This window comes from Meles meles, chromosome 17, assembly GCF_922984935.1.
Source record: "Meles meles chromosome 17, mMelMel3.1 paternal haplotype, whole genome shotgun sequence".
In the NCBI taxonomy this organism is placed as follows: Eukaryota; Metazoa; Chordata; class Mammalia; order Carnivora; family Mustelidae; genus Meles; species Meles meles.
This window is the reverse complement of record NC_060082.1, coordinates 14264591-14289478: the sequence shown is the minus strand read 5'-3', so window position 1 is coordinate 14289478 and position 24888 is coordinate 14264591. Positions and strand designations below refer to the sequence as shown.

The 24888-nt window shown below is 37.5% G+C and overlaps 1 protein-coding gene and 1 non-coding gene across 3 annotated transcripts in view; both read right to left on the bottom strand.

The window, feature by feature from the left end:
- GPATCH2 (G-patch domain containing 2) overlaps positions 1-24888 on the bottom strand; it is a 168516-nt gene that overhangs the window by 13944 nt on the left and 129684 nt on the right. The gene's annotated exons all lie outside the window — the stretch shown is intronic.
- LOC123928564 lies at positions 1783-1946 on the bottom strand. The gene has a single exon (XR_006815773.1). It is a non-coding gene; the product is annotated as a U1 spliceosomal RNA (small nuclear RNA).

Genomic DNA, 24888 nt, shown 5'->3' with positions numbered 1-24888 from the left:
GTGCACCAAATATTTGTTCCTTTTCATCTTCTCATGAATTGTATTCCTTCCCTTTAAGTTCCAGACTCCTATTTCCCTTCACCTTAGTTCAGGACATCATATAGATCTCCTTTTGCCTCACTGTCCTTAGAATTTCATGTTTGTGTGGGTTCCCCGTATGTACAGAATTTAATTTGATTTCCTCCTGTTAATCTGTCAGTTTGATTCTTAATCCAGCTAGAAGAATCTTGAAAGACAGAGAAAAATTATTTTCTCCCCTACACACCCAGATTATTAGAGAAAAATTTAAAAGGAAAAAACTGATTTAGGTAAAAACCAAGATATATATGTTTATACACATCCTCTCAGGTGTTTAAATATAATGAAAAACTGGGCAGTAATTTTACCGGGAAGTAAAATTTACTTATAGGTTCTACCTATAAGGCACAAAGTACAGTACAATAATGATCTGGCTGATCCACAATCAAATAAAAACACTGTGAAAATCTATTAATACAGGTCATAGCAACAGACAATTTGTCTAGTTCTCTCTTCCTTTCGTATTGAGTGCGTACTGTTTCTCTGTTAGAGAATAAATATATACACTTATTAAAATATTTTAAAAAATTAGTTCATTCAGGTAGTGACTAACTTTGCAGAAATACACACACACACATACATCAAAATCTTTTTAGGCATGCAGAACTGTCTGGGTTTTGAGGTGTGGTCCTGGCTCCAATGCCAAAATAAATAAAAAATGAATGGTTATGATGCCATTTACTTTTTAAAAACTATTAGATTATTTTTAAAAACTACAATAATATCAAAGAAGACACATCCTTTTTATACAAAATCAAAGAATTCACTTATTCAGCAAGCATTTATTAGTATCTATTCTGACTTAGCGTAAGATCCCACAGAGGCGGTGACAGTGAAAAGAGTAGGAAAGAAGAGATGGAAGATACAAAGGACATGGAATGTTCACTTCCTATTATTGGAGGAATGTACAGTCTGAGTGGGGAGATGAAGTCATGAGTGCATGAAATACTTAGGGACAGTGGTGGCCGTGGTGGGCAACACCAACTTCATTGGCTATCACTAGAGATTATATTATTGAGGCCTTATATAACAGTTTGAAACATGTTGTGTTGAATATACCTTTTATCTTTTGTAGGGAAATATTTGTGCCTTAGTGGAAAACTACACTTTTAGAGCATATTCTTCTTGTTATCAGACTCTGATTCTATGGAAGCTAGTTTACAACAACTCGGAGTTATGGATGCCTGAGAACAATGGGAAATAATTCCCGTCTATAGAAATACAAATGAATTGTCCTGGGGAAGGACAATCTTCCCTCCTGTGGAGAAGTCAGTTCTGCACTCATCTGCCCATTCACATCTACACTTCTTACTCCTTATAAATCTGTGTTTCTTTGACTTCTTCTTTGAACTCCTTAAAGCTTGGTTCCCTCATTAACTCATGAGTTAAACAGTATCTCAAACACCTACTCATTTTATACCTGTGATAGAGTCATGATTTTACCTTTTTGTACAATATTATCCTTGGACATCTGTGATCCCTCTGGAAACCTCTCTTAGCAAAAGACTGCAGCAATATTGACTCTGCAGAGCGTATATCAGATAGGCTCAGATATCAGCAATAGCTGAGGAGGAGGGGAAAGGAACATTCTGGAAATGGAAATAAAGTGGGAATCTGAATTCTGAGTCATGGCCCTTTTGTTATTGAACTGTAAACACCAACCCATGGACCATCTACTTTTTTTTTTTTTTTTTTTTTATTATTCAGGGGAAAGCGCGAACGCAGTCCCCCACTACCACAAATTATGCAGTCGAATTTCCCACATTTGGGGAAATCGCAGGGGTCAGCACATCCGGAGTGCAATGGATAAGCCTCGCCCTGGGAAAACCACCTTCGTGATCATGGTATCTCCCCTGCCAGGTAAGTATGGACCATCTACTTCTGATCCTCTTGTTGAAATATATAAATATCCTTAGTTTAAGCCATTGTTGGTTAGGTTTTCTATACCTGTTGCTCAAAGTATTTATTTTATTTTATTTTTAAGTAATCTCTATACCCAACATTGGGCTTGAACTCACAACTCTGAGATCAAGAGTCTCATGCTCTACTACTGACTGAGCTTGCCAGGCATCCCTTTGCTAAAAGTATTTTAAACAATAAAGATTTTGTCCTGGTTCAAGATTTAAGAGTAGTTCATGATGTCTGGGGAGAAATCTTTCGAGAAGGGACTATACAATTTGAAGGAAGAAGAATGCTGGGGCTGGATTTTGGGCCATATATGTCCCATATGGCAATGAAGGTATCTGGATTTCATAGCTGACATGGAGTCATTAAAGATCATTAGGCAGGAGAGACGGTTGGGCAGATTAGAATCCTGGAATGCCGGTAAAGAGCGGGGTTGGCCAGGGTTGAAACTGATGAGATGCAGGGCAACTAGGTTTGCAAAATCCAGACACATACTGCTTCCCGTCACTCCTCTCTGTCGTGGTTGAGAATAACACGATGCTGCTGTATCATGGAACTTCGTTGTGTTGGTCTGAGAGAGGAAGTGGGCAGGCAGCCCATGAAAAGCCCTGATTCTGGATTATTAAAAAAAAAAAATGAAACAAAACAAAACAAAACACCAAAAATACCCAATGCCAGGTTTTATTACTTTCAGACACATTTAAAGCTCATACTAAGGTAAAAAAAAAAAAATTAGACAGAAGGGTCCTTCTTAAGAAATACACTTTTGGAAATAATTAGAAGGAATACTTGAGGGTCTGACACATCTTAAGTACCCACTGTGACTATTAACATCGCTGGCTTCCACTGTTCTGGTACGAATGGCGTGTAATCAGAGTCTTCTCATTGCTTGAAAAATAATTCTCCAAAGTCAATATTGTCTTTAGACTTTATCTTTTTTTTTTTTTTATACTATTAAGACTTATTAGGAAGGCCTGTTTACAAACACGGTGAAAAACAAATCTCAGGAACAATCCCTCTTTTAAACCTCTTTTCTCATCTGCTGGACCAAAAATTCCCTTTCAGGAATCTTTACAGAATAAATGGAATATAACATCTTCACTCAACTCCCCTCCTCCACTCCCAGCAGAGCCACATAAAGGAAAAGAGACAGACAAACATTCAAGGAGAATAAAGTTCAAGTTAATAAAGTCAGTACATTGAACCGAAAGACCTGAGCCATAAGAAAAACAGCGGGCTGCATTTCAGTAATTCTATCAGGAATTGACTATCTGCTACAGCGCATTCCAAGATCTGGATTATTGATCAGTAAGATTACCCCCTTCAGGCTTGTCCATCCCCCTTTTCTTTCACACAGGTGCAATGAAGTTGCTATGGATAACACTGAATAAGGTCTACTCTGTTATTTGTTGTCACTCCTAATGTAAAATGTAGCAGTTATTTTTTAATTTAAAATCAATGAGTGTCTCAAAGGAAGCCTTGTTTCTTCAGTCATTTGTTTTTGCAAAGCAGAATACTTGGATTACTATTCAAGGTGATAGTTGGCTTTGAGCGTGTGAGTGTGTGTGTGTGTGTGTGTGTGTGTGTGTGTGTGTGTGTGTGTATGGTGTTTTGAAGAAGGATAACAGACCCGGAGTTATCAAAAAATAATGTTAAGATTTTTTGGTAAGGCGCTGCAAGGAAATTACCAATCAACTATACCAGTGTATTTGTTTCCGTTAACAGTATTTGACTGCAGTGGAGAAGAGGGGGGACAAATCAAAGCCCAATATCTTTATAATTACTCACACCTCTACTATTAAAGGTAAACAAACATATCTTTAAGTGGAAAGGATCAAGAAATAATGCTGTTTTTGTTTTGGATTAGTAAGTATTGTCACTTAGTTATGATGAGAAACGTAGTTTCCCATATACTGATTCTGAAGATTTTCCTAATATTAGAAAAGCAGAACTCAGAAAGAAGTCTTCATTTCGTTTTGCTTTTGAAACACACTTTACTTGGTTTATCCCCTCATTCTTTTCAATGGTATGGTGATAGGAAACTGGGCATTTTATCTGGAGGAAAAAACCAACAAAAAACAGGAAAAAACAAAAGGGGAAAACAAAAGAAAATCCTAGTGAAAACCATCTTGCCTGAAAACTTGGCTTTCGACATGGGCTGACAGGGACAGAAGCAGGCAGTGTCAAACACAATAATATTAAAGGGAAAAGAGGAAGGACTTGTCCCTTCATCGTATGCACTTACAAACAGAGGATTTTCAGAGAATTAGGCCTAGTTGAAGTTGCCCCTGGATAAAATGTGCTCCCTAGCAGCCTCAGACAAGCTGCAGAGGAGAGACAAACAGATGTGACTATGGGCCCTGGCATTTGGCAAGAACACTCATTGTCAGTTAGAAAAATATAAGCATGGACAGGGCATCAGCTGCACAGAAATGAGTCAGGTCTGCGGTGTCACTTGAGGAGGAATCTGGTGGCAGAGAGAAGTCTCGGGGCTGGAAAATCCAGCTCCGTTGGGAACTTTCTCTTCTAGATCCAAATGACCCTCTCCTCCCCTTTGATGTCCCCATGTCTCAACATACTAAACCAAAGGCATTAACAGCAGTATGTCTTTTTTTGTTGTACTAAAACACACATGAAGCATTAACTACCACTTAGTCTAAGTATTTCTTAACTATGAACATTGCATGAAGTCCTGGTTTGTTTTTTTTTTTAAGATTTTATTTATTTGACAGACAAAGATCACAAGTAGGCAGAGAGACAGGCAGAGAGAGAGGAGGAGGAAGCAGGCTCCCTGACAAGCAGAGAGCCCAATGCGGGGCTCGATCCCAGGACCCTGAGATCATGACCTGAGCTGAAGGCAGAGGCTTTAACCCACTGAGCCACCCAGGTGCCCCTGAAGTCCTGGTTTTTAGTGGTATTTCTTTCTAAGCCCCTTCTTGTGCATGAAGCACGCTTTGCATCTAGTCTTGCCGATCATGCCCTACCTGATTCTGGTGCCTTCTCTCTCTACGGCTTTGGTCATCTGACTTCATGTTCTGCCTCGAGTCCATTTCCCCTCTCCCTGGACTAACCCTGACTTAAGAAAATCAGAGTTTAAGTTTTAAAACAGTGCACTGAACTTAGTATTTGTGTCCCAGGAGCTGAGCCCTTGCTTTATTCTGGACTTGCCTACCAGTCATAAGCCTCCCAGTACCTTTTGGATTTTGGACCTTCTTTTGGATTTAGGTCTTTCCTGGATCTCCCCAAATGCTAAGGTCTAGCCCTGAAGGGCAACCTGGTGACTGAGGCGGTCTCCAATGCTGCTGGCAGACCCTAGCCCAAGCATCAGCTGCCCCTGTCCCCCTTCTCTGCTCACTGCCCACCTGGGCTGGGACATCTTGATGCTGTGTCCATTAACATCCAATTAGCTGTGGTCTGAATGTGACCCCTCTGACAGTGATCTGGCCTGCCAGTGTGCAGTTCCTCTCAACAGCCGATGAATTTATCCTGCTGGTGCCCCTCCAGCCTGTCAGAGTTCGAGTCCAGACCTACTTCTTCCCAATCTGCTTTAGTCTGCTACAGTAACCAGTGGCTGTGGCCAGAGCTAACGTTACTCTTGAGTTTCTTCTGTGCCATGATGTGTGCTGATAAGCACTTCCCTCCATAGCCCCCCGTGTGGGCAGCAAGTGTGAGGGAGGGAAGGCTGCATCAGGAGGCCTCTGGGGAACTCAGTGACAGGCCATACTGCCCAGCCATTCAAGCACGTTCTGGCTCCTCAGAGCCGTGTTCTAGTGGCTCAGCTGTCCTGAGGAAGGGGAGAGAGATGGAGGAGCTGGTGGGAACTTGCATGGGGTACCACAACCTCTTCGTTCTGATACTGCCATTTCTCTCCCAATTCGTTCTCTCCAAAAGCCTACTTGTCGCCATATTTGTGAAGGTTGGAAGAGGATTTTACCAGTCTTTGGCATGTTACTTAAATTCTGCTTCAATTTCTTTGCCTTCAAGAACTGTGTGGTTAGACTAGTGTGGTTAGACTAGTACTTACCTCAAAGGTTTATCTGAAGATTTTATCTAGAAATCGTTGGTGTCAAACGTTTGGGACAGTGCCTGCACAGAGCAAGCAGTCGGTAACTGTTGGCTCCTACATTACTGTGGCTTCCATCCCCACTTCACAGATAGGGGAATGCTTCACAGAAGCAGCCCAGGGCAAAGAAAAGTTAAGTAATTTATGCGGGATCCGGGGAACTGATAGGAGCCTTCTGTGGTGTAATAGAACCAAAAGAAGGTCTTGCATGGTGTCACTAAACAGATACCAAATAAAGACATTATAAATTCATTATATCTAAACACTATCAATGTGCTAAAATAACGATATAATTAGGATCATTTCTAAAATACAAGTAGGTATTTTGTGGGTAGTCAATAAAAAAGTTAATTTTTCTTTAGTGCTTGATTCTGTCTGCATTTATAAATCTGTCATAGCCTGTAAGAATAAGTCCTCATTTTTTGTTAAAAAAAAACTCAATAAAAACCTAGGAGAGTCTTGCAACTCGAAGCCCATTGTCTCAACTTTTCTCTTGGCCACCACTTGGTATTTCCTATGTCCAAGAAGTCTCACTTTCTCCAAGTGGTGTGTTTCATGCTTTATCTAAGGCCCCTAGGGTCTGCTATTCTAATGTTACCATTCCTTTTGTGTGAATTATTAAACCCAAATTCCATATCCCTAAATAGCTCTTATAAAAGCTACTTCTTTTTGTACCTCCTTATTATTCTAGACAAAGGGTACCTAAAAGGTGGTGGTGACTGTCTCACTCCATTTAGGCAGATATCCTGAGATAACCATTAGAACATTCTGAGCGTATCTAGGTGAGAACATTCGCACATCTAGAAGAGAGTTAAACTTTTCATAGAGCAAATTATTCATAAGGTTTCAAAAAAATCTATTGGGGAGAACCGCTGTTATATCTGGGCTTCCAGGCTTCCCGTATCTGTCTAAGCTCTACGGATATTTTTAAGGAACTGCTGGTCACCAAGGCCATGTACATGACCTAACACTGGAACAACCTATTCTACCCACTTGATGTTTCCTAATTTCCACCATCCTTGAGAACTTAATCTCTCGTCCTTCACAGTTCTCCTAGAGTCCTCAAATCTAAATGTTCTTTCTTGTTTTTAAACTTTCCTAACCTCACTCTCCTTCCAAGAACTTTTCCTCTACATTTCAGAGCAATCTGTGTTTCTGTCTGTTGTTACATATATCATATGGTCTGGCCTAACTTGTTTTCAGATTAGAGGGGACTGTCGGCTAAAAACACTGGAACAACTTAAGACCAAGAACCATGTGCAATTTCACGGACTCTAACTTGGCTTCTGTCATATATTAGAGGCACAATAAATATTTATTGAACTAAAACAAATTAAACTATTGTAAAAACTGTTGCCTCAACATTTCATTCGGCAATTAATCATGCATTTTTTTGTGATAACACTTCTTCCTTGAAGTGTTTCTTAAATTTATTCAAAAATATTCATTTAACAATTAACAAAACTTGATCAGGTATTCTACTAGATGCTAAGAAAACACAAATATGGCTCCTACCATCAAGGGGCTCATAGCCTAATGCAGGAAACACAAGGAAGAGAAATTACTGTACAGTGTAATAGTCCATAAAGCCATGACAGCAGACCACTCTTAGGGGAAACAGGAAAACTCATTTCGCCCAAGTTCAAATTTGGATATTGTCTCTCCAAGCAGAATCTAAGATATTTGAGGCATCTTGGAGTATTCTTTTATTCTTCACACCATAGTACCTAGGAAATAGTAGGCACTTAGTAAACTGATATTGATTTAATTTATTCAATTCCTAGCTATAACTATGTATTTCTGGAATCTGTTTATCACTGATATTTAGTAGAGTTTCAACAATAAATTTACTCTCATTTCCTTGAAAAAATGATATGACAAAGCTAGTGTTAAGTCTTAGGAGGGATTAAAAATTATGCAAAAGAAACACAATTATTTTGAATATCTCCATTAAATGCAAGAAGATATGTGTCTACATTTAAAAAATTGGGATGTTGATCCCGATGACATCTTGCATCTTACAAAGAACTATCAATTCAGATACAGATTCAGATATAACACCACATTCTCTCTGATTATGACACCATATAGTATTTCTTAAGATGGTAAGGTTGGCATTTATAATGTCCATTAATAAAGCTATGGAGTGTTCTTAATGTTCTTAATAATATTCCTAACTTTTTTGAGGAAGTCCATGCATTACTTTTTTGTAGCCACTTTCTCCAGTGTAGTATATAATACTTGTATGTTTGTTGAACTGTCTTCCTACTATAATCTCCTATTCACTATTTCTGACTCTAAGCCAAGCTTTAGTAAGTGCAGTTCTTAGGGAATATTTCAGAATGGATGTGCTGAGTTTCTTTCACCAGCATCACAGAATGATGGAATTAAAGGGGCAGGCAGAAAATATCTTATTTTTTTATTAGTTTGAATACGTGTTAAGTTTCCTAAATCTTAGAATTTATTACTGAACTACCAGAAACATCCAAATATATTCAGTGTCAACTACATATGGGGTATTATGTTAAATATTTTCACATACTTTATCTTCTTTAATCCTCACAAAAACCCATTAGAGGTCTGAGGAACCTAAGGTCCAGAGAAACTGTTACTTGTCAAAGAGCACATAAACAGAAATGAAGTTATTCTATTTGAACCAAGGAATGCAGGCCTCTGAAGAATCATTTTTCCCCCCTATACCATACTGCCTCATTCAACTTAGTTTATTATACTCCATTTAATAAATGTCTACTGAAAATGTAATGCATGCCATGCCCTATGCCATAAAACAGGATTGGGAAATAAAAAAAGATATGACTTTCATTTTCTAGGGGTTAAAGTCTACCGATCATGTGGGAAAATGATTTCAACTCAATATTCAAAGAGAATTACAAACCAGAGTACAAGGCATTCCAGGCCCCTCAGAGAGAGAAGACATCTAGAGAGGCACGACTACCTTGAAGTGCATGTACCACATGCCATCTTTGGGGCTCTATGAGCAACTCAACAAGATGGGAGTGAGGACATATGGAGATATCGGGGGAGAAGTCACCTCCCCGCACACATCAAATTTTAAGTTCAGTGAATCTGTCCATTTGCCATTATTTTAAATTCTCTAGAAAAAAGGAATGAAATGCTTTTTTCAGTTTATTAACTAAATCAATAGTTGAATTCAGTGGGGAAAAAAGTCTGTCCCTAATTCTTTGTAGAAGTAGCTTTGGATAGTTTTGTAGCTACGGACAGGAAGTTATTGGCCTGGTGCAAAGATGGAGTCCCATGGAGATCCATTTCCAAGGTAGCTTTTGAAGCTGAGAGGCTCTGTCCATTCAACAGAGTTTACAATTTACTTGCACGGCTGAGTTGGCAGGTACAGGCTCAAGACTGAGCTCAGTTTTGATATTCTGTAAAGTGTCCCATGATGATGACTTGTTGAAAGGGGACTGAGACTAATGCCCTAATTCTACCTGCCGTAACGAACATCTGTAGAGCACGACCACTAAAGAGCAAAGGCAGATGTGGTTGCCACTTTCCCCTCCACACTAAGGAGGTAATAAACACTGGATATTTAATAATAGGCCGGAATGTCTTAAAGTTCTGAAAGATGTAGGGAGTTATTTCTACTCTGGAATATGTCAGACAGCATTGCCATTAGATGCAAACTTACTTGAATTTAGGTTAAATTATTGTTTATTGGTGGAATTCAATTGGGAATCTATGACTCAGCTGAAATGCCACCCCCTTTAGGCAGCCTTATCTGACTGCCATTGTCAGAATAATCTCTCACTCCTTGGAGAAAACAATGATTTTTACTTTAAGCTACAGCTATATATCTACATGAACCAATACTCTATTTAGACTGTAGATTCCTTGAACACAGTGGGGCCCACATCTGATTTATTTCTTTTAAGTAGATTTCCCTCAGCACTTACAAGCCTTGCCAACAACAGGCACTTATTAAATCATTATTGAATAAAATTTAACAAGGCATGCCAGAGTTTTGATAGTAACTTGTTTTTATGATAATCAATATCTTTATTGAGATTCTGATTTCTGTAATAAATAAATGCTTGCTTATGGGAATAGAAAATCACAAAACAAATTCAGTTCCTATCTTGGGCTTCGGGGTGGAAGTATGTGCAAAATCAAACTTGTATATATGTAAGTCAGCTTTTAAAGTCTAGGCAGGCATCTAATGCAAAAGTGTTTTCCTTTTTACATAATTTTGTGTTTTGCTAAGTTGCTAAGTGTAACTTATGAAAAGAATGCTTTTGGTGCCTTCTCTTCTGTGATAGTTTTTGGCAGACGAATGAAAAGTATGTACATAAAACTTTTACACACTTGTTAGCAAATGTTCCCTAGACTGTGAAATATACTCTAATAGCTAGGGAAGCTATTGGGGGCTTGTGCTGACTACATGAACACTAAATGTTCAGTGATCAAGAGAAAGAGTATTTCAGGATTCTCCTAGTTCTATTCAACTTGAATACCTGCAAAGCCGAATGCATTAGCTTATACTCAGAATCAGTTATGCCATCAAGATCTTTGACGAAACATCCTTTCTCAATTTGGTAATTTGGGTCTACTACTCTTTATATTTGGAAGGTCTATTGTCTTTAAATGTCAACGGAGAAATATCCTACCAAAAATTAACTTCAAATAAAAATGAAGCTTTTTCTCATTTTCTCATTTACATTTACAAACATTTGCTCTTTTCTCATTTACACTGCATTTCTTTAAAAAACATGCAGGCCTCTGTATTTTTTAAATTTCAGACACTGAATGCCAAATTAACACCAATCGTTTTAGTCATGGTTTCAAAATGTTGCCACTTTGTTACATAATGCACAAATAATCTAAAATGTTTAAAATTACTATTTTAGAAGAGTCAACAGTTTTGCTTAAAGACGAGACAGCAGATTTAAGAAGATGGTCGAGTTCATTTTTATATGAGTTCATTTTTATATGTCTTAGGAATAAGACTCGAGGAAAAAGACACTACCGTGTAAATTACCTGGCATTTGAGCTGGGAAAGCTACTGAACCTCTCTCTCTTTCCTCACATGCAAAATGGGAAAAATAACAGTATCTACTTCAGAGGGTAATTTTGGAAATTAAATGAGATGAAATAAATGCATTGATAACACTCAGGAGATCTTAGCTATTTTGGTATTTAACCAGAAAAATGAAGAATTTTTTTCTTCAATTTTAGGTAGTATACTTTAAATTCCCTGTCTTTGATCCTTCTTAACTGCATATCCACTTATCTGGAGCGGGGATACAGCACAGTGGTTAAAAGTGTGGACTCTGAAGCCAAGAGATGAAGTTTCATTGCTGCTTCCCCATTTAACAACCTGGGCAAACCTGGGCAAGCTACTTAATTTTTACGCCTTGCCTTTGCCATCTGAGAAATGGAGATAATCGTGGACCTGTTCTCAAAGAGTTGCTGTGAGGGCTGAATGTGTGGCTCACTGATGCTCTCAGGAAGTCTTGACTATAATTCCCCATAGACAGAGAGTTTGCTTATGGTAAACTGAACGCTGTATTGACTCTGGCGCCTTCCTGTCCCAATCATAAGCCCAAAGAAGTAGAGAAACTCTGGGAACCAGAACATATTTTGTTTTTAGAGTACAAATGGGGAAATATGACAGATTTATCATTAGCTAATAAGGTCTAAATATATTCTATAAACATACAAATGTGTCACGTATGCAAATACAACCGAACACGATATACCAAATCAGCGGTTGTCAAGCTGATTTCCCACCATACTTTATCTCTTTTTTATGAATCTTAAATTCTACCGCAGAGACGGCAGAGTTTATTTGAAGAACGAAAACAAGCTCATTGCAGCTGGTTTATAGTATTCAAGGCAGGGAGTATTTGGAGATGAGGCTGGAATCATCAAGGGGGTAGACTGAGAAAGACCTTGCAAGCCACATTTAGGACTTGATCCTAAAGGCAACGGGAAGCCATTAAGAATTTATGTGCTTGTGTGTTTCTATCTGTTTGTTTTTTACAGTTTTATTGAGAAATAACTGACATACATAGCTGTATTAGTTTAAGGTGTACAAAATAATGGTTTGATTTACATACATTCCGAAGTGATTACGGTAGGTTCAGCTAACATCCATCCCTTCATATAGTTACAATAAAAAGAAAACAAAGAAATAAAGAAAAAAGGAAAAAAAACCTTTCTCTTTGTGATGAGATTGGTAGGTTACTCTCTTAACAACTTCCCTGTAAGTCATATAGCTGAGTTAGCTGTGGTCATCATGCAGTACCTTCCATCCCTAGTACTTGTTTATCTTATAACTGGAAGCTTGTTATCTTTGACCACCTTCTTCCAATTTCCCCTTCCCCACCCTCTGCCTTTGGTAACTATAAATCTGATCTTGTTTTTTTTCCCCCCTTTTTAATTTCACATTTAAGTGAGATCATAAAGTATTTTCTCTGTTTGATTTATTTCAATTCGCACAGTATCTTGAAAGTCCATCCATGTTGTCTTAAATAATAGTAGGACTTGCTCTTTTTTCCTCCCCTATGGCTAAATAATCCATTACACACACACACAGACACACACACACATACCATCTTGATCCATTTATCCACTGATGGGCACTTAGGTTGTTCCCATGTCTTGGCTAGTGTAAAAAATGCTTCAATGAATATGGGGGTGCAGATATCTTTTGGAGTTAGTGTTTTTATTTCTTTTGGATATATTCCCAGAAATGAACTTGCTGGATCATATGATAGTTCTGTTTTGAATTTTCTGAGGACTTTCCATACAGTGTTTTCCATAGTTGCTGTACCAATTTACAACCTAGAACAGTGCATAAGGAGCCCTTAAGAATTTTTAAGTACACACAAATACACCTGGGTTTTCAAAATGTCATTCTGGCTATTTTATGGAGGTTGAATGAAGGGCACAAGAGTGAGAGACTAAAATGAATCATGGATGGAGTCCGGATGTAAGATTCCGGAACGCAGAGATTGTACACAGTATGTGGGTTCCAAACACCACCTAGACCAGTGGCTTTTATATGCTTGGTAAAAAAAAAAAGTCCTTAAAGGTGTGTGGAAGTGGTGTGTGAAGCATCACTGTTAAAAGAAACGTAGACATTACTATACTAGAAGACTAGAAAGTCATGACACACTAGATTTATCAGTAGAGAAATGCAGCCCTGGCTGCGTATCACTCCAATCACTTATTTCCACTCTTAAAAATAAGCAGGTTATGAAGAAGTCCTGGAACATTCTGGGAGTATGGCGGCAGTAGCACGCTTGTTTCTGAATCTATACAGCACAACCCAACCCCCCTAACAACAGCTAGCCAAAGAGATATGGAAGCCTCCAGAAAACAATTAGAAAGAAAGTAAAATAAATAAATAAATGAATATATAAATAAATAAATTCCAGAAACAAAACTAGATGAAAATATAAGAGAATGGAGGAGAATAGAAGGTAATGAAACACAGGCTGCAAAGTATAAAAATATTCAAAATAAAAGAGAAAAAGGATCACGTAAGTGATACCACAAAAGATAGGCAAAAAAATTCCAGTATATGTATAAGAGAAACTTTTGAAGCAAAACCAAAGCAATAAACAAGATAAATATGAAAAACTATAATTGGAGGAAATCTTAAAATTAAAATATTTTAAGAATAATAACAACTACCTTCAGAAAGAGCATATTTCATCCTTGGGAAAAAAAAACATCCTGAATGACCATACCAGAATACAGTCTATTCTAGCTCTTGGGCTTTACAGAGAAAGAAAGTATCATTGAGCATCCAGGCAAAAAGAAGTCACTGAAACATGAAAGGAAACCAGACTCCAGCAGACACTGAAAATAAATGTTTTATATAGACAATGCAGGAACCTATTTATTGAGGAAAGAAGACAGGAACTATGGATTCAGTGACCTTTACATGAACAGGTCATGGAACTCAAGGAGCACTGTTCCACGAGCCCTTCCAGAGGAAAACAAAAAGAATAGAGAAACACTGACTGCAGATATGATGGGGATCATTAACATTATATTTATTTGCTGAATTTATACCAAATGAACCAACGAGAACCAAAACTAAAACTGAAACTAAGAAGACAGCATAGGATGGATGGTTTAATGCCTTGGGGAATGTATACAGCGTACCAGTATCACAAAGGGGAGAGAAACGAAAAGTATATAGGAAGATAGAATGAGTTTGCTGACTGGCCTATAGGTATTAGCAGAGTATCAGTGACTTTATATCCAGTGCTTGGGAGAGGAATGAGACGGGCAAAAGACGTTACTAGCTGACTTCAGGATAGGTCCTAGTAGGGAACCAATAGCAAACAGCCTCTCCTGCCCAAGGTATTAATGTAAAGATATTAGGGAAAAAAAAAAAAGTCTTCTGAAATGTAAAATGTTATACCAGAGTACAAGTAAGAGCAAGGAAAAGGAAACATAGAAAGGAAGAAGGATAGATCTGCTTATTCTAAAAGAGAGAGAAAAAAAAAAAAAGGCCAATGGAAGGATAAACCATAAATAGAACAAAACAGAACAACAGCTACCTGACCCCTGTTGAGGGGAAAGGATCGAAGTTAGATCTCTTTGAAAATGATTTTTTTTTCTTTTTTTTGGTGGAGATTTGATTATAGAACCTGTAATGATGTTTATGTCATTATATAACAAAATTAAATATATTTTTAAGGAGAAGTCTCTGAATATTAAAATGAAACTAAAGAACCTAATTACAAATTGCTATGTCTTAAAAAAAAAAAAAAGAAACTATTTCAAGTGACTTCACTTATTTTTAAAAATATTTTATTTATTTACTTAAGAGAGAGAGAAAAAAACAAAACAGTGGGGAGGGGCAGAGAGAGAGAGAGAGAGAAAGAGGCAGACTCCCTGTTGAGCAGACTCCATCCCAGGACCCCTGGATCATGACCTGAGCCAAAGGCAGACACTTAACTGACTGAGCCACCCAGGGGCCCCTTAAGAGGCTTGAAATTGACTACACACAGGAATTGACTAATATTCCTTGTGAAATGTGTAAGAATTATAAAACAAATAGGAAAAGGAAGAATTTTAGGCTGTTCTTACAAATTACTTTATTTGGTGGGTCATGATGATACGGTGATTCTGAGACTGCTGTGTGTATGATTGGTTAGATAAAAGGAATACTGCTCACTCTTGAACATGGGTTTGAACTGCACGGGTTCACTTATACAAGGGATTTTTCCAATAAATACAGTGCAGTACGATCAATGTATTTTCTCATCCTTATGATTTTTTAAAAAGACTTTATTTATTTTAGTGAGAGAAAGAGTGTGAGAGAACGTGAGCGGGGGGATAGGCAGAAGGGAAGGGAGAAGGAGGGAGAAAGAATTTCAAGCGGACTCTGCACCGAGCACAGAGTCCCATCCTGGGCTTGATCTCACGACCCCTGAGGACACAACACTGAGATGATGACCTGAGCTGAAAGCAAGAGTTGGACACTCAACTAACTGAGACACCCAGGTGCCTCTTCCTTATCATTTTCTTAATAACATTTTTTCTTTAGCTTACATTGTTGTAGGAATACAATATACATACATATATATTACATATATTATACATTATATATTATATATTATAATACATATAGCACACAAATTATGCATTAATCAACTGTTTATGTTATCAGTAAGGCTTCTGGTCAACAGTAGACCATCAGTAGGTTTTTGGGGAATGAAAAGTCACCAAAGAAATTTTGACCACACGGGGTGTGGGGGTGGGTGCTCCTAACCTTCCCACATTGTTCAAGGGACAACTGTTAATTATATGGTGTCATTGAGAGATAGTATTTTCAATATTGAAAAAAGAGATTATAATCAATAATGGAAAGTACAAAAATACTGAAGTCTTGAATTTCAGTCAAGACTATTAGTATGAGCCAACATGTTTAAAAAAAAAATCCTAACGCATTCCATTAAAAAGCGCTAGAAATAATTATAGCTCTAACATCCAGATTGTAGTTTCCAAAACTATTTCCCTTCTTAAAGAAATGGCAGATTCTTGGTCTAGGCTAGAAAAGATACAAGGTAGCCTTGAAAATGGAAACATACCAGATGGCAAGGAAGAAAGCAAAGAAAATCCAGTAGAAAGGAAACAGACTCAGGAACCAATATAAACAATCTTCCACTGCCCAAAGATGGGTCAATTTTTAACACCATTAGAATAATAACTAATGAATTGAAACACATCAAATATGTTTAAAATAAATGAGCTAAAGAAAAAATAGAATCAAGTTTCACTGTTCACCTCTGGAAAATGTAAGGAACCAATTAATTCTGAAAAATGATAACCAAGGGAAGTGATCAAGTATTTATCTCTCTTTTCCTACACGACCTGTGCCTTGAAGTAATCAAGTAGCTGAAGTGGGGGAAATTTTTAACAGAAGTAATCCAACCAATAAGCAAAAGTAAAATGACAGAATTAACATATCACCATTCTGTAACCCTTACTGAATAAATTTGGGATCATTATGGCTAACCAATCACAGAAAGAGACATGGAAGTGAGAAAAATAGAAGATATCATCTCTGAAACAGTCTTGGCCCAAACAAAGCAAAACAAAACAAACAAAACAACCTGAATCTAATCAATTCTCTAGATTTAAATACCAATTACAGGAGGGGGGGACGAGAGGAGTATGTGCAATGACACAGTGGGGATAAAATCAGCAACATGTCTCGGGTGACAAACTTCATAGAACAAACAATCTGATTTCTGCAATCAAAAACTTTCAAGGAGAAACAAAGGCTGGGGGAGGGCCTATTTATAAATTAAAGGGAACATTTTTAAAAAGATGCATGTCAACCCATTACAAGAGACAGACCTCATTTGGATCCAAATCCAAACAACGTATAAAATAAAACATTACAAAATAACTGGAGAAATGTGAATATCAACTGTATATATTAACATATGTTAAGAAATAACGTGTATTAACAAATTATTGCTCTTTTAATAGATGTGGTAATGGCTTCTTCTTTTTTGTTCTTTTTAAAGAGGCTATTATTTTTTAGAACATACTGTTACGTTTCAGTTGAAGTCATATGGTAGATGGGATTTGGGGTTGGAGGAAGGGCTGTGTGGGGATACACATGAAACCAGGTTGGCCATACCCTGATCTAAGCCAGCTGAGAGAGACACTGAGTTTATATTTTTCTCTGTATTTCTGAATATGATAGATTTTCCATAATAAAATATTGTTAAAAACTGCTTTTACCATACTAACATTGTAAGTGAAAAGCACCTTTTCAACTCTTAAAACTGCCAGTATGAAGTCATTCTAGATGTTCAAATCCTTGCAACATTCTCCATAATTTTTAAGTGATCAAACTTGAAATTAAATTAAGTTATCCATGGAGTCTGATGTTTTTTAGTCTGAGTACACCTCTGGACTGTAACTTGATGTAAAAAGATTACAGAAATCCCTATCTGAGGTTTATTGTCCTTAGAAAGGATAATGCATAGTTTTTATTCCATCTTTCTAATTAGTAATTTAAGCATATGTTCAGCATTTAACTCTAAATGTTTGCCTTTTCCTCAAGCTCAAAGACAGCTGTCCAAGATTTGAATGCCAGAAAACATTTAAATATCAACATCTGTTGAATTATGTTAATTTAGTGTAATATAATTGGGCATGAGTTGGAATTGATCAGAAGTATATGAAATAAACAAAGTAAATTCCCAACAATATCTTGCTATACAAACAAATCACTACAGAGTGATGAAAAATATTTCTGAAGAGAAAGGGCAAGGAAAAATTCTGATTATAAAGAAGTGGATTCTTTTAAAAACATAGCTCTAACTCCACGAGACATCATTTTGTGATTTTTAGATTTATTTTTAAATTGCCTCCTAATTGAAAGGTAATTAAAATCAACTACAAGTGACAGTTAAGTGTTTAATATTTGAAAATTTTTATAAATTATTACATAATTTACGCTTATATAGCCACTATTTATATATGCAGTTACTGTTTTAGACTGCAGGACGATCCCTGTTATATTATGACCAGTCACATATGTCAAAGTTCAAGAGTTGGTATAATCGCTTTTCTATGGACACAAAATAGTATTTTTTAAATTCAAAGCATTGTCAATGCGGCTGATGAATTTACAAGGTTTATTCTCCAGGCTGCAAGGTACAAATTATCAAGTAGGAGCAATTGTTTATTGTATTGCTGGTTTATTGTACTGCTGGTTTAAAATATTAACTGTTACAGCAATTCTTTTCCTAATAAATTAGGAATGTTTTGGGGAGTGTTCTGGCACCTATACGCATCGGATGATCAGATCCTCAGACGCACCCCTGATGAAGTTATAAGCTGGGTAGCAGTGGGGATACAGCTGTTGTTAATACGTGGTCCTGCAGGTGGACCTCTATCACTGCCTAGGGGAGCCATCTCTGGGAGTTAAAGGTTAGTTTTGTGTCCACGTCCATTTAATCACAGGACCAATTTGGAGAGAGCCAGCTGTGAAACAGACACCTGTCTGAAGGAAATGGACTCCACAAGACAAATTTACTGGAAAGGCTTTCCTGTGCTATTTTCCATTATTAGTGACCATGGCCAAATTCCACTGCTGTTCCGGAGGGGAGAGGCTGTGCATGTATTTAGTCACGTGAGAACATCTAACTGAGCTACCAGATTTCAAGAAAGACATTGTCATGAATGTTTTACCAGGACTTGATTGCTTTTTTAATTACCACACACTGGATACATTACATATTTCCAAATGGCAAATCCTTTTTTTTTTTTTTGTCTGTGTGGTTTATTCATATTACCCTGAAAAGCAATCTCTCAAAATTCCAACTGGCTGGTAAGTAATTTTATTTAGTATAGTCACAATTTAAAATAACTCCCTATAAACATTAGTTTAAAATTTTGGCAAGGAAGGTCAGAATTTCTAGACGCCCAAGTGACAGAAGGCACGAGAAGTGGCAATTTGAGAACACTTCCTTTTTTTAATATAATAATTTGCTCATATAGTATAAAATAGATTAAATTTCTTAAAAACCATTTTATATTGTATATGTGGTGTATTTCTAATTATGCAACTATAAATATCCATACCTAGAAGCCGTTAAAAATTTTTTAAATTAGATCACAGATGCAATTAAATATATTCCAATTAAACAAATATAGGATGTATATATTCATGTTAAAGGGAATATGTAAATATATTCTATGTCTTTATTCATGCATATGTATAAATGAATTTAAAAATCTAAAAGACATTTTCTTTTTTTTTTTTTTAAAGATTTTATTTATTTATTTGACAGACAGAGATCACAAGCAGGCAGAGAGGCAGGCAGAGAGAGAAGAGGAAGCAGGCTGTCCGCAGAGCAGAGAGCCCGATGTGGGGCTCGATCCCAGAACCCTGGGATCATGACCCGAGCTGAAGGCAGAGGCTTTAACCCACTGAGCCACCCAGGCGCCCCGACATTTTCTTTTTTTTAAGATATTTTCTATCTGGAGGATTGGGTAAACTTTTTTAAGACAATGAAATTTAATGCTAATATTAAGTTTAGAAAGTAGAGCAATAACATACTAGACATTTTACTTTTAAAATTACTATTTAAAAGCAGTTTCAAGCCATTATTTTGGACATATAAACAAAGTATATAAAACATGAATGCTAAGTGGTATAAGTTGTTTTAAAATATGGCACTGAGTCACTAGTTTAATATGACAAAGGACGATTTGTTGTAAAATGGCAAATTTGTTAACATAGGGTAGGTAACTTCTCATCTTAAAAATTTACATAAAGCTTGACTTACTTTTGTTAATAGGTTTAATCTTGTTGATACATTTCTGTGAAAAGCAACACTGAACCAATCTAGTCCATGCCATTAACCAGTACTCTAATGAACAGTTGTCCTGTCCCAATTTAATAACAGCTGCTCAAAAATGTAGTAATTAATAGTTTCATTTATTTTTGGCAAACCTGCGAAATGACAAATAGTTTTGTATCCGTTGCAAATTAGATCTCCTTCTCCAGTAACAGATGACACTATGGGGAAGACTAAGTAAACTCAATCCTGGAACATCTTTGGATCTTTAGAAGATCAAATAAAAAAACAGCTATAATTTTATTTGTTAAAGCTGCAACACAACACAATGATTTGTATCATCACATAAAAATGAATATGCTCTGTATTAAAGTAAATAGAAATGTTCTTCTAACCTGACCGAAGAAGGCTGACAGGAATGTGTTTGTATGTCAATGTGATGGGATTTGTTTTGATTCTCTGATGAAATCTGTCATTTTTTTCATTTTAGGAGACTCTTTACAACTAACAGGCAAAATGACAGCAAAAAAAAAAAAGGTTGATTTCTTCTTCCTCACTATTAATTGCTAACATAAGAAATATAACACACAGTATCCAGGGGTTACCAAATGATTTGACACTAAGTAGATGAAAAATGTAATGCTACTACGAACTAAGTAAAATAACACGTTTTAAAAAGACATTTTATTTATTATTATCTTTTAAAATTTATATTCCCTCATTTTTAAAAATTATTTATTTATTTATTTGAGAGAGAGAGAGAGAGACCAAGATAGTGACAGAGAGCATGAACTGGAGGAGAGGGAGCAGTAGGCTCCCCACTGCGCCGGGAGCCTGACAGAGGGCTGGATCCCAGGACCCTGAGACCATGACCTGAACCAAAGGTGGACACTTAACCGTCTGAGCTACTTTTAAAATGTTAAAAGACATTTTAAATATTAAATAGAATTGAATAACATCAACAATAAAAGCATTTTTACTTAATTTCAAATTACATATCAGATAGCTGGATGGTTTAGCCTTTGTGCCTCCCAAGAGTCAATGACAAAACTCATTTAAGTAAAGAAGAAGAGCAGATTAAAAAAAAAACAAACCAGATCTAAAAGGAAAGGCATGACATGATCTAAATAATTCAATAAAATTGCTGTCAATTTTTGTCAAACTATCAATCTTTTTATATGGATTCTTAGAATAGTGAAGACTAATCGTAAATATAAAGAGGTATTTAAAAAAGTAAGACATTTTCAAGAATGGCTCATCCCTTAGAATCAGGCATCATTTAATGCATGTTTTACCGCCTTTCAATTTGGGAAACTATATCGACCTTTCTGGTACTAACCAAAGGTTATGACATGAGAAACAATATGAAATTATTTAATTGGAGTTTGAGATGAAGGCAGAGGAAAAGAACTTCCTAACTTTGAGAAGTATAAAATCATATTTGACTACTGAGATAAAAACACAGAAGATTTGGATATCAAGTCCGGAATTTAAGGGGTGCCTAGGTGGCTTCGTGGGTTAAGCCTCTGCCTTCCGCTCAGGTCATGATCTCAGGGTCCTGGGATTGAGCCCCACGTTGGACTCTCTGCTCAGCGGGGAGTCTGCTTCACCCCCTCTCTCTCTGCCTGCCTCTTTGCCTACTTGTGATCTCTGTCTGTCAGATAAATAAATAAAATCTTAAAAAAAAAGTCTGGAATTTAAAAGATATGGGTTGAAGAAATAAATTTAGATGTCACCACTGTTTTTATAAAACACTCAGATGCAATGCCCGAAGGTTTAGCTGAGTGTGTGAGTGTGTGAGTGTGAATATGTGTGTTTGTTTCACTTTGGCTAATGATCTAGTACATGCAATGACCACTCAAAAACTATGCCTGTTAATTATTAAATATTGACAGTGATAGGTAATAAGAAGCGATTTTTACAAATTTTCGAGGAAGAAGCACAGGACCCCTTGAAAAACACAGTCCGCTGTTGATGAAGTATTGCTTCCCGAGAGAACGGACTGTCATCAGCAAAGTAGCTGCTTGCTTAAAGGAGGCTTTCATAGGTTGTCACCTCTTTGGCACTGTTAGACATAAGAGAGTCTCAGAGTTGGAAAAGACACAATTCCCCTGCACGTAGCCGCTGATTTGAAGAGCCTAGATGAAGTGGGTGTGGCAAAAAAAGAAAAATGCCATAAATTGGGTATCTGGAAAACTACCCAAGTGCATTATAGTTAGTGGCCTCGGCAAATGAGGGCCTGAACCCCGGCTACAGAGATGTTGGAAACTCCCCCGCGGAGCTAAGGGTGACATGTACTGCCCTCCATGGGCTGAAGAACGGTGCTGAGCTCCGGTGAGAAACGCCCACCTGAAGAGTAAGCTGTCTCCACAAGCTTCAGAGGCTCGGCTGTGATTCATCAATGGCAGACCACTGGTGCATTTATCTTTTCTTACCTGCCTGCTGTGTTTCAGGAGTAAATGATCCCCAAATTTATTGATTTAATGCATTATAGTTCTCTTCTCTAACCTTTATGTTTCCCACAAGTTGAGAAAGGGAAGTGCAGTCATTCATCCAAAGGGGGTAAGAAAAGTCAGACAATATTGAAAATACTAGAAAATACTAGAAATATAGAAAATGGCTTTGAAGACAGCAATGCAGAAAAATACATATAAATAAGAAAGGGGAAGAATTTTTTGTCTTGCACTTAATAAACCTTGTAACAAAAATTAAATTCGAGTAAGTCTTTCTCTCCTGATGCTTATTTCACCTTCATGAATTGCCCTGTGCCTCACAAAAACATCACCCTTAGAGACACAAGAAAATTAACTGCACCCACAAAACAAGACACAGAGGATATCTGTTCAAAAGGAATGTTCAAAGAACAAGGTGAGCTCTTGGAAATGAAAAGTGTAAGAGAATTCTTTTTAGTCAATAAAAGGTCCGGGACATCACTTTGGTAAAACTGCCCAGAAATCTTTGAAGACAACAATATATAAAAGGGACGTTAAGGAAAGTTGGAGCATCACCTGAGGGCACTCCAACATCCAAATCCTAGGAGAGCAGGGGGAATGGAAACCACAGACAACTCCCGGCATGGGAGCAATGCGTTCAAAATCCCGAGGCAAATGGCTCCCAACAGAATTCTATTCCCAGCCGAATCAGTCAATGGAAGACTAGAACAAACAGATTTTCAGATATGCAAAGTGCCCAAATTTAACCTCGACTGTTCTCCTTCTCAGGAAGCTCAGGAAAAATAATGGTGTGGGGGCCAGGGAACAGGAAATCCCATGTAGGAGAGATGAAGGACAGCCCCAGGATGATAATGAAGAGAGATCACGGGACTTGAGCTGTGCAGCAGGTCCAGACAGCTCACAGCTGAGAAAGGATCTGAAAAACAGACAGCTCCAAGAGGGAGGCCCCCCAGAAAAAGAATCGAGAGGAACTACACTTCTGCATAGTGGTGGTTGATGAACTGGGGTGAGGCACACAGAAAACAAAGCAAATGAAAAACAAGACAGTTATCTCCATGACAACAAGAAAGTGATACATCTATGAATAATATTTACATACATAATCACATTAATGCAAACAATGAATATTGATTCGGTCTGACAATTATGAGATAGCTACTAGAAAGAGAGAAAAATGCAGATAAGGGGTGCGTGCATGAATGTGTGCGTGTGTATGTATAGGACGTACAGCAGGAAGTCAGTAGTTATACCAAAGTAAGAACATCAAGAAATCATATTATAAGCATGCAGTTTGGCTTGATACTAGAAGAAATGGCTAAAAGGGTTGAAGGTGGTTTCCTCTGGAGGGTGAAACTGGAGAATGGGAAAGGACAGGGCTGGGGGCTGCCATACTTTGTCCTAAATCTTACAGAATGATTTGACTTTCTAAATTAGGTAGAAGAAAAATAGGATAAAAAAAAAATAAAGTTGAGCAAGTGCTTAGAAAACACACATGTGGAAATAACAAGACCATCCTTGAAATAAGAGCCAATGTTTGAGCTCTTCCATTTTAAATGCCTTAGAGGCACTAACTCATCTATCCCTTCCAACAGTGCTATGAAGTAGGCATGACTATTTTCCCAATTCCACAGACAAGTAAACTGAGAGACAGAGAAGTATTTTGCTCAGGATCACCCAGCCTATAAGTAGTGACATGGGGACTAGAGTCAGACACTAACTATAGAGGTCCCCACAAGGACTCAAAGCACTTTACTGCCATAGAAGCGATTTTAAATGAATTGTACAAATATTTTATGTAATGATATTTATTGCCCATGTATCAGGCATTGTTTTCGGTAATGCGGATACACCAGTGAGTAAAGCAAAGACCCTGCTCTCATGAAGCTTAAAGAGATTGTCCCTCTTGGACAATCAGGAACACAGATCAGAGTCTGATGGGTTTGGTGGAGAACGAACCTTTTTTACATTGAGGAGAGACTTGAAGGAAACGGGAAGCAAGCCATAAGATAGCTGCAGAGAGAGGGAACAGCATGTGCAAGGGCCATGAGACATGAGTGGTGCTGGGGAACAGCAGAGCAGCCGCTGTGCAGGAGGGATTGAGTAAGAAGTGAAGTGGGAGAAGATGTCAGGGAGGAAGTGAAAAGATCTGGGCCAGATCACAAATGGCCTTGAAGGCCAACATAAAGACTTTGACTTGAAGATTTTATTTATTTGAGAGAGACAGAGAGAGGGAGCAAGTGGGGGTGTGGGGAAAGGGAGAGGGAGGAAGAGAAGCAAACTCCCTGCTGAGCAGGGAGGCTGATGCTTAACCGACTGAGCCACCCAGGCCCCCCCCCCCCCAATTTTTTTTTAGAAGATCTTGATTGAGGTGTAGTTGACTTAAGAAAAATGCACAGTTAAAGTATATAACTGGACAAGTTTTGACATAGGTATATACATGTGAAATCATCATCACAGTCAAGATAATGAAAATACCCTCATCCCAAGAACTTCTTTAAGCCCCACTGGAACACTTCCCTCCAGATCCTCACTGGCCCTGTCCCATGCCCATGCTTCACAACTCATC